The sequence below is a fragment of the Botryllus schlosseri genome, chromosome 8 (genome assembly GCF_051294905.1).
Source record: "Botryllus schlosseri isolate E-star chromosome 8, Bs_hap1, whole genome shotgun sequence".
NCBI classification, from domain to species: Eukaryota; Metazoa; Chordata; class Ascidiacea; order Stolidobranchia; family Styelidae; genus Botryllus; species Botryllus schlosseri.
The window spans coordinates 1,581,893-1,590,491 of NC_137243.1; the positions used below are offsets into that span (position 1 = coordinate 1,581,893).

The 8,599-nt window shown below is 38.6% G+C and overlaps 1 protein-coding gene and 2 long non-coding RNA genes across 3 annotated transcripts in view; 2 read left to right on the top strand and 1 right to left on the bottom strand.

Annotated features, from left to right (window-relative positions):
* The window catches only part of LOC145444422 (uncharacterized), a 153,812-nt gene that overhangs the window by 116,177 nt on the left and 29,036 nt on the right, over positions 1-8,599 (top strand). The gene's annotated exons all lie outside the window — the stretch shown is intronic.
* Positions 1-8,599, bottom strand: part of LOC145444408 (uncharacterized) — a 69,736-nt gene that overhangs the window by 5,765 nt on the left and 55,372 nt on the right. The window lies entirely within an intron of this gene.
* LOC145444895 (uncharacterized) lies at positions 5,714-7,514 on the top strand. Its single transcript, XR_013916814.1, has 2 exons — positions 5,714-7,084; positions 7,252-7,514. It is a non-coding gene; the product is annotated as an uncharacterized LOC145444895 (long non-coding RNA).

An 8,599-nucleotide genomic window follows, 5' to 3' on the forward strand; every position in this document is an offset into this window, starting at 1 on the left:
ATGTATTGTTGATGTTGTATAAATCATTAATTCGCTCGGTGATCGATTATGGAATGGAGGCCTACTTTTTTGCCCCTAAAACACACCTTAAGAAAATTGAAGTGATTAGGAACCAAGCCCTGAGAATATGCTGTGGCGCCATGTGTAGTACGCCGATCTGTGTACTTGAAGTTGAAAGCAATGAAATGCCTCTTCACATGAGGCACTGGTACGCATGTTCCAAATATCGATATCAATTGACCACCCAGACGGACAACCCTACTTATTCGGTGTTGCAAGAGTCGTGGGAGGATATGTATGCTCTTATTAATGAGCGATTCTCAACTTTTCGTACCTTTACTCATGTCAATGCCTTGTCTTGTGAGAATATTGCAGGAAACGTGATACTATCGACACCACCATGGGCAACGTCACTTCCCGATGTAGATTCCTCACTATCACCCTTAATTAGTAAAGAAACATCTACAGAAACTGTCATAGTACTCTTCAAGGATCACATATCTGCCAACTATGAAGAACGCACTGAGATCTATACAGACGGGTCTAAAACAGAAACGGGATGCGGATATTCGGTTTACGTTCCTGCACAAAATATAAGTATTGCGTGCCCGCTTCCAAGAATTCTCTCGATCTTTTCAGTGGAACTCATTGCGATCAAACATGCCTTACTATGGGTACGGCAAAGTCAAGTTACTACGAAAGTTGCAATATTCAGCGATTCCTTGAGTGCATTGGACGCGATCAAACATTCGGGACTATATCACACGGCACTGGTGAATGAAATTATTGAGCTGAACCATCAGTTGCGAACAGCAGAAATCACCATTTCGTTTGTATGGGTGCCTGGACACTCCGGAATACGCGGTAATGAATCTGCAGATCAATTAGCTAGGACGGGAGCTGCTAATACACACATACGTCGGAATCATGCTATCCCACTCGCCGACGTACGGTCGTACTTGCTAAAGAGCTGCAAAGATGAGTGGGACCGCATTTATCAATCCACAGATACTGGGAGAGCGTACAAAGATCTGCGACCCTCGGTACATGACAGACTATCGGAAGTGGATACAAGGTTGGGAAATTCGATTTTGCTGCGGTTAAGAACGACGCATTGCAGACTAAACCACCATCTCAACAAGATTGGATGCATCGACTCGCAACTGTGCGAAGCATGTGGTATTGAGGAAACCGTAGAGCATTATCTCATGAATTGTAGAAAATACCGCTATCAAAGAGAACGCTTACGACGTCATGCAGAGTCGAAGAATGTAAATTTCGACATGCGAACCCTACTGACTGATCCACAAGTACTGCGATATGTTGTTGAATATGTTAGATCGACTCGAGGAATATTGTAAAACCTTTTTATGTGCATATGTGTAGGCCTAACTATCTCAGTTATATATTATGAACTTTCTGTTTAACTTGTTTCTGTCCGTGGCGCAAAAAGCCTTCAGTTGTGATAAGCGCCACTCATGCCAATGTTTTTACCTATAATAATAATATGCCAGTTGAGTTATGTATTAAAATATAGATTTAGATGGATTATTTTATTCAATTCGATACTGATATGTGAATAATGACTTGCTCATAAAGCGGCCAAAACGAATTGCAAACAAATTTCAGCGCAGCTATTGGGACTGGATATGCGAATAGATTCATGCTGATTTATAAATGCATTGCAGGCATAATCCGGTATGACGAATGTTATTATAAAGATTTAGGTGGTTAAGATAGGTCAACATGGTTTGTTTGTTTTGAGGTATTCATGGTGTTTGTCGACTACAATGATAATTTACACCAGGCCAATATTCCTTACGTTTATTCCGTAACTGCCGACTTATGGCACGGTCCGATTCTAGGCTTTTTGTAAGACACCGCTTACGCGGATGAGGTGTCGAGGTGGAGCCTAGATAAACCTCCATCACTTAGGTAGGAATTATGAAGTCGACCTCGGTTGGACTCGAACCCACAATCCATTGGATCCACGGATAGCATGGAGGAGAAAAAAGCGGAGGCGCAGACTAGATGACCTCAGGGCCGTATCGCAACTCCGTCGTCAAAGCATATCGATGCTGCAGGCGAAAATGAATATCATCTCTCTCAAATTATTTGACTTGAGTTGACTCGAGATTTCAGAAATGTGGATTGACTCGTGACCCTGAGTAAAATTTACGAGTCAATTTCGAATGGCTGATCTTGCATATATTCGGATTGTACGCGAAACGCTGGTATGACCTCTGAGAGTGTGCGTTTTACTTAGCCTCCATCGTTCAATCACAAATAAATTGACCGCAAACGAAGTGATATGAGCTTGCAGCTTACGTTGTCGTAAACTATAGTGGTAAAGTAATGTAATGGCAAAGTATCTATCTTTGTTCTATAGACTGTTCAATGCGGTTGATATTCACTTCAGCCAAACCGCTTGTATGATTTAAATCAAATTTTAATATAGTTTATAAGGTTATCTTACTCGCCAACCATCTTCGCATCTCGGGCATGTGAAGGTGGGCTCATATCAATTCGTTTTTTAGGTTTCATATTCTCTTCTCTATTTTGACTGATAACTATATAGACTGAGACTACACAGTAACTTATACATAGTTCAGCAGTTCTACGTATGCGTGAGCTATACGACGCCTTTTCGCATGTCTATTTAACTCTATATTCGCCCCTCGTTTCAAAATAAATGGCGACTTTCCAACAGCTATCAAAATGCAATGACGTAATTATGCCTCGTACTTCTAGAATCAACTTGACTTGAATTTTGACTTGACTCGTGACTTGACTAGACTTGACTCGACTTGACTCGAGTCACCTACAAAAATCGAGTGACTTGACTTGACTCGAGTCAAAATGTGCAATGACTCGAGATGACTCGTGACTCGAAGGTAGTGACTTGATTCCAACACTGTGTCGTAGCTGTGGATTATACCACTACGCTATCTCGCCACAGCGTGGTCGTGAAGGCACAATATGAACAAATGCTAATTGCATTCCAAAAAGGATAACATTAAGGAGTCCTCGGAGGACATTTTCAAAAACCACAAAAATGAGGACGTATGGTAACAGTACCAATTACCATAATTTCCTATACGCACCCTGAAAATGGCATGTAGATTACGGTAAAAAGTCGGTATCCATCCATGTGTAGGGCTCTTCAAAAATGACCTTTTTTCTGAAATCGCACTGGCTACTTGATAAAATTGTTAGGTTACCAAACTTAAGCATACACACCAAATTTGGTTCAATTCCAGCGAGTAGCCGCATTGCCACAGGATAAAAAAGTTTCTATTTATTATATAAAAATAAATTACAAAAAGTTTTTCTGTTCACCCCATGAAAGTGTTCTGTCATGAAAGTGTTCTGTGGTCTATAAAAACGATGTCCACCAAATTTGATTCAATTCCAACCAGTGGAAGTGGAGTTATCGCCGTCGAAAAAATTGGAATATAAATAAAATAGTATTTACGGTGACCAATTCTTTAATCATTTATAGTGAATACGATTCCGTAAATACTATTTTATTCAAATTCAAATTTTTCGACGGCTATAATTCCGCTTGTACTGGTTGGAATTCAACCAAATTTGGTGAGAATCGTTTCTATAGACCACCCAGTACTTTCATGAGGTGAACAGAAAATTTTCAAATTTTTTGTTATTTATTTTTATATAATAAATAGAAACTTTCTTCTTCTCTAGCAATGCGGCTACTGGTTGGAATTGAACCAAATTTGGTGTGTAGGCTTAAATTAGGTAACTTAACAATTTTATCAAGTAGCCAGTGCGATTTGAGAAAAAAGTCATTTTTGAAGAGCCCTAATGTATAGTACGCACCCTGCATTCGCAGTACATATGCGTAAATGCCGATTATACAGACTTCTCGTGTTGACAAATTTGCGCGCAGGATAAGTGACCAGCGATGGTTTATGTATTAGTATTCGTTGTCATTCTGTTTTACGACGTCACTAATGAACAATTATGATGTAACCATCGTTAATCATTAAACAAGTAAGGAAAACGATTGCGCGTAGGATAAGCTACCAGCGATTGTTATATTCGATGTCATTCTGTTTTACGACGCCGCTGATGAACAATTATGATATAACTTAATCGTTAATCATTAAACACCTAACGGCACTCTCTAAACGATTGTAGATAGCAGTCAAAGCCTGTGAGGCGCGTGACGCGAAAGTTTAGGCCAGCGACGATGTCTTGCGCACGAGGCATATTATTACAGATGCAAATGCTCAGGACAATGATTACATCGCACGCACCAGGCCTGTTGGAGATACGACTGTTTAGTAGAGGTCGACCGATTATCGACATGGCCGATTATCGAGGCCGACATTTTGAGCTTTTCCAATTATCGATATCGGATATGAAGGCCGATATCGCGGCCGATATTTTATATTTGAGAAAAAATCAAAAATATTGGAAATTCAATGCTCCGTGTTCTCAATCTTAAGAAATCGACGACGCAAAGGGCGATATACGACAGATTTACCCTTGCAGGACGAGTGTAACTGGGTGAACAATGAGCATGCAAAAAACTATGCTTCCTGCATTACAATCTACCTTTTCTGGACTGATTAGAAATTCTGTATCATGTTTTGCTTTTTGGGTTATCCCAAATTTCAACGAATGCGCACAACTAAGCAATAATTATTTTCAATTTCGGTTTTTTCGTATGTTGTTCAGCTTTCTGTGACATGATCAAGTGCCTTCTTGCCTATTATATATTATTTTGGTGAATTTGTTCTCAGCGCCTTCCATATTAAAATCGGCCTATGATATCGGTTATCGGCCTTGTGAGTGTGTCGATATATCGGTATCGGCATCGGCCTGTACAAATCAATATCGGTCGACCTCTATTGTTTAGGCCAGCTATTATATCTTGCGCACATGTCCTGTCGCGATAATTAGCGAGGATTGCCGCGCGAGCGTGCGTGAATTAATGACCTTTTTGCTGGAGTACAAATAGCAAATCAAGTCAGCAGAAGATCGCGTGCTCTTGCAGGAACATTTAAAACTTTACATAAAATTTTAGATATCCCTGACTGTTGTGTAGCGCAGACGACTCTCGCTAATTGGCAGCGCGCAATATTGATAATACGAAATACTAGGTACGATGGCTGAATGTGATGCGCGATCGAAAACAAACATGAAGGTGTGATATCAAGGTTTATTTCGAGGGAGATTTTTTTCGAGACTTGTGCACAATGCGCACCTCCCCCCTGATTTTTGGACCAAGTATTCGGTAGAATTTTGCTCATTATACAAGGACAATTCCGGTAGTCTTACCATGTATACTTTCCGTCTCAAAGTAAGACCCAAATTGATCGAAAATAGTAGCAGTGCTTCATGGGCCTACCTTTCAGAGTTAGGTTCTGAGTAAAGGGAAGCGTTAGAGAGACATGGATTTGCAGCGTTGGAATAATAGGCCTACTGTGCTAAGGAGCTCACAAGACATTCACTAGACTAGATAATGTTATCAAGGTACATGCCACTTACTATACTTGATATCTAAAACTCAGAACAATATATAGGCTACTTTCCGGGCATCTTTTTAATACCAGGGACCGCGATATTTCTTGACTAGGAGACTATAGCATAATTTGTCTTAAAAACAAGACCAAAGACTGAAGCATAAAAATTGTCTCCACAAGCTATTTGTGTATTCTGTGTTCTTATTTTAGACAACTTTTCGGTCAGGGATCACAATGTTTCTTAACTAGCAAAATTCGTCCTAAAACAAGAGCAAAAAACTGCAGCATCAAAAATTGTCGCAATAAGCTAGTTATGTGTTGTATTAAATTTTCTTAATAGACGTCTTATAAGACGCGTTAATTGGGCTCATTTTTGAGACCGAAGAATCGTGACAAGTCTATATGGTCCTAAAACGCTGAAACAGTCTCAGTTTTGAGACCTCATTTCATCATTAAGACTCAAATTGCTGAAAATCATACTGAATCATACTAATGTCTCAAATATGAGACTAACTTAGTCTAATTATTTTTGTAGTGTATTATCTATAGTTTGTTACGGTCTGTAAAATCATGAGATTAAAACTAACTTTATGCTCTGCGATCAACCGATTTCCGTTTTCCTGAAATGCTAAATCCTGATAATCGCGATAATCGACTTCAGTGATAATCCAACTTTATGAACTCTTCCCTGAATGTCGTGAAATACGTGGATAGGGGTTTAAGGAGAGTTTAAAATGTATCATATTTACCATTGTTTCGAATTATAACGACAAATTATCAGTATTATTTTTTATTAATTAACTGTCACTTTCTCATTACCCAATATCAACATATCCACTGTGCAGCATTTATTAATAATGTAATTCCATGCTTTAAATTTAAAAATAAAATTATTGCAATGGAAAATACAGCTAAAATATTTGACCCAGCCGGCCAACCTATTTTCTGATTCTCCCGCGGAAAAAGAAATGCCCGCCCCTGCCGAACAGTCATAGTAGTTATTGTGACTAATTATAGCCATGCTGGTATAGTAGCATGTAATCTGGCATAACATTCTAGTTTCGATCAGAAACAGAACAGCAACATACAAAAATAAATAGTTAACACAGCCACACAGGCTTGTTCACTTTCATGCCTTCTCGACTATACCAAGAAAAAAGAGGATCATTGCTTCAGATCTAACCTAGGAGAGACAGAGTTTATTGAGTAAAAATCACACTCAACTAAAATACAGGCTGCATCATTACGAGCTTTAGGGATCATATGATATCCAGTCAGCTGCATCGATGGAGCACAAAATCGTCTAAGAAAATGTATCAGAGCAGTGGTTCTCAAACTGTCTGGCCCGGCCCCCCTTGGAAGGGGTGGGTGGGTGGGGTGTGAAAACATGTGAAGAGGGGGGCGAAGCTGCGGTTAAATAAAATATTTCACGCCCTATGTGCTATTTACCTCCAATTCATGGTCATTGCTCTGTGTATAAGTCCTAATTTCATTTTTGAGAATTCTCTGATCAACAGTCATAACCATCCGTGTCATCAAACTATCCGTTGGGATTGCCTGCATTTCGATTGCATTTGTGATGTGACGGTAAGGTAGGTGCAAAATTTTTCACTATCAAAAAGGAGGGCGTATCTAAAAAAAATTGAGAACCGCTGTATTAGAGGATAAAGTGGGAGTCTATTATCCAGTAGAGTGTGAGAACACGGACTGTGATGTTTTGAGTTACTGGAATACAGAAAACCTTTTCCCTGATCTTAAGGTCGCTTCCTGAGAACACGTAGGCATGACTGTAACATTTTCTCCAATGGAAAGACTTCAGCCTTGCAGGAGATCTGTAAAGTGCAGGTGTCGTCAACTCAAAACGGGTCGCGGATCACTTTTAAATTTCGTGCAGGCAAGAATGCAATAAGGAGAAAAATAGGCCACACAGTTGAGTAACCAAGTTTTTAAAACTTTACGTCAGTACCAGGGCCGTGCAGTCGGAGTTTCGCTAATTTTTTCCTTAATGAAATCGGAGTCGTGGTCGGAGTTTGTGAAAATGTTCCTGCCTCCTATACTCAAACTTCTTTATATTAAAGCAAGTGCTTTCAAAGATATACTACAATTAGTCATATTAAGTTGAATAAAAATAATATGTACCAACCAGGGCTGTGGAGTCGGTATATTTCATTGTGGCACATCTCGAATTATTCACTATACAATTAACGTAAAAGAATGCCTTTCTAAATATCCTTCATTTTTTCAGTTTTTATAACATTGACTCTCTAATATCCTAATATGCATGAATCATTCAAACATGACATAAATCCAATCCTGCACAATTAAAATGCAGATCAAACAATCGAAGTGTAGCTCTTGTGTGAGTCAGCAACTAATACAAAGATATAATTGAATGATTTTCTCATTACACACTATTAATAACATTGTTCAGAAACGAAATTTAAGAAGTAGTGAAATAACCATAGGTGGTCAGTAACGAAGCAGCCTACTTATACTTTTTGTAAGTACTCAAGTAGTTTTCCTCTACTTATGGTACTTACTCAATTAGATCTGATTTTTTTCTACTTCGACTTCGTAATATTTTGTGGTCTGCTTATTTACTTTTCGCTATTTTCAGTTTGACAAGTAGAAGTAGTTTAGTCCCTCGATACGAAAAATATCCTGAGGAATTTCGCGGCTGTTTTCTCGGAGTACGAACATTTAATATTCATATTAGTCCAGTAAAGTCCAGCAATTTTGTTGCGCTTTCATCACAGTAGTTATGGAGTGACAAATATGTTTTCACGAAAGTATCATTGAATATAATTTAGGTACAGGATTGCTTGGTTTTTTAATGTTAAACCAGTTTTAGCAGATCACGTCTGAAGCTTTATGGACAAAAGACATTAAATATATTTTACGCTTTTTAGAAGTGGTATTTGTATTTTACTTTCAATTCCGAGTATCATATTTTGAGTTCTAATTACTTTCAGTTCTTTTTTCTGCAGAACATACATTTTAAAGCATAAAAGAAAGTGTAGTAATGCCTCTATTTTCCGAAAATAAAGCTACATCAAATATATCTATATTACGATCCACATTGTTATTAACGTATACCAATCGCGCAA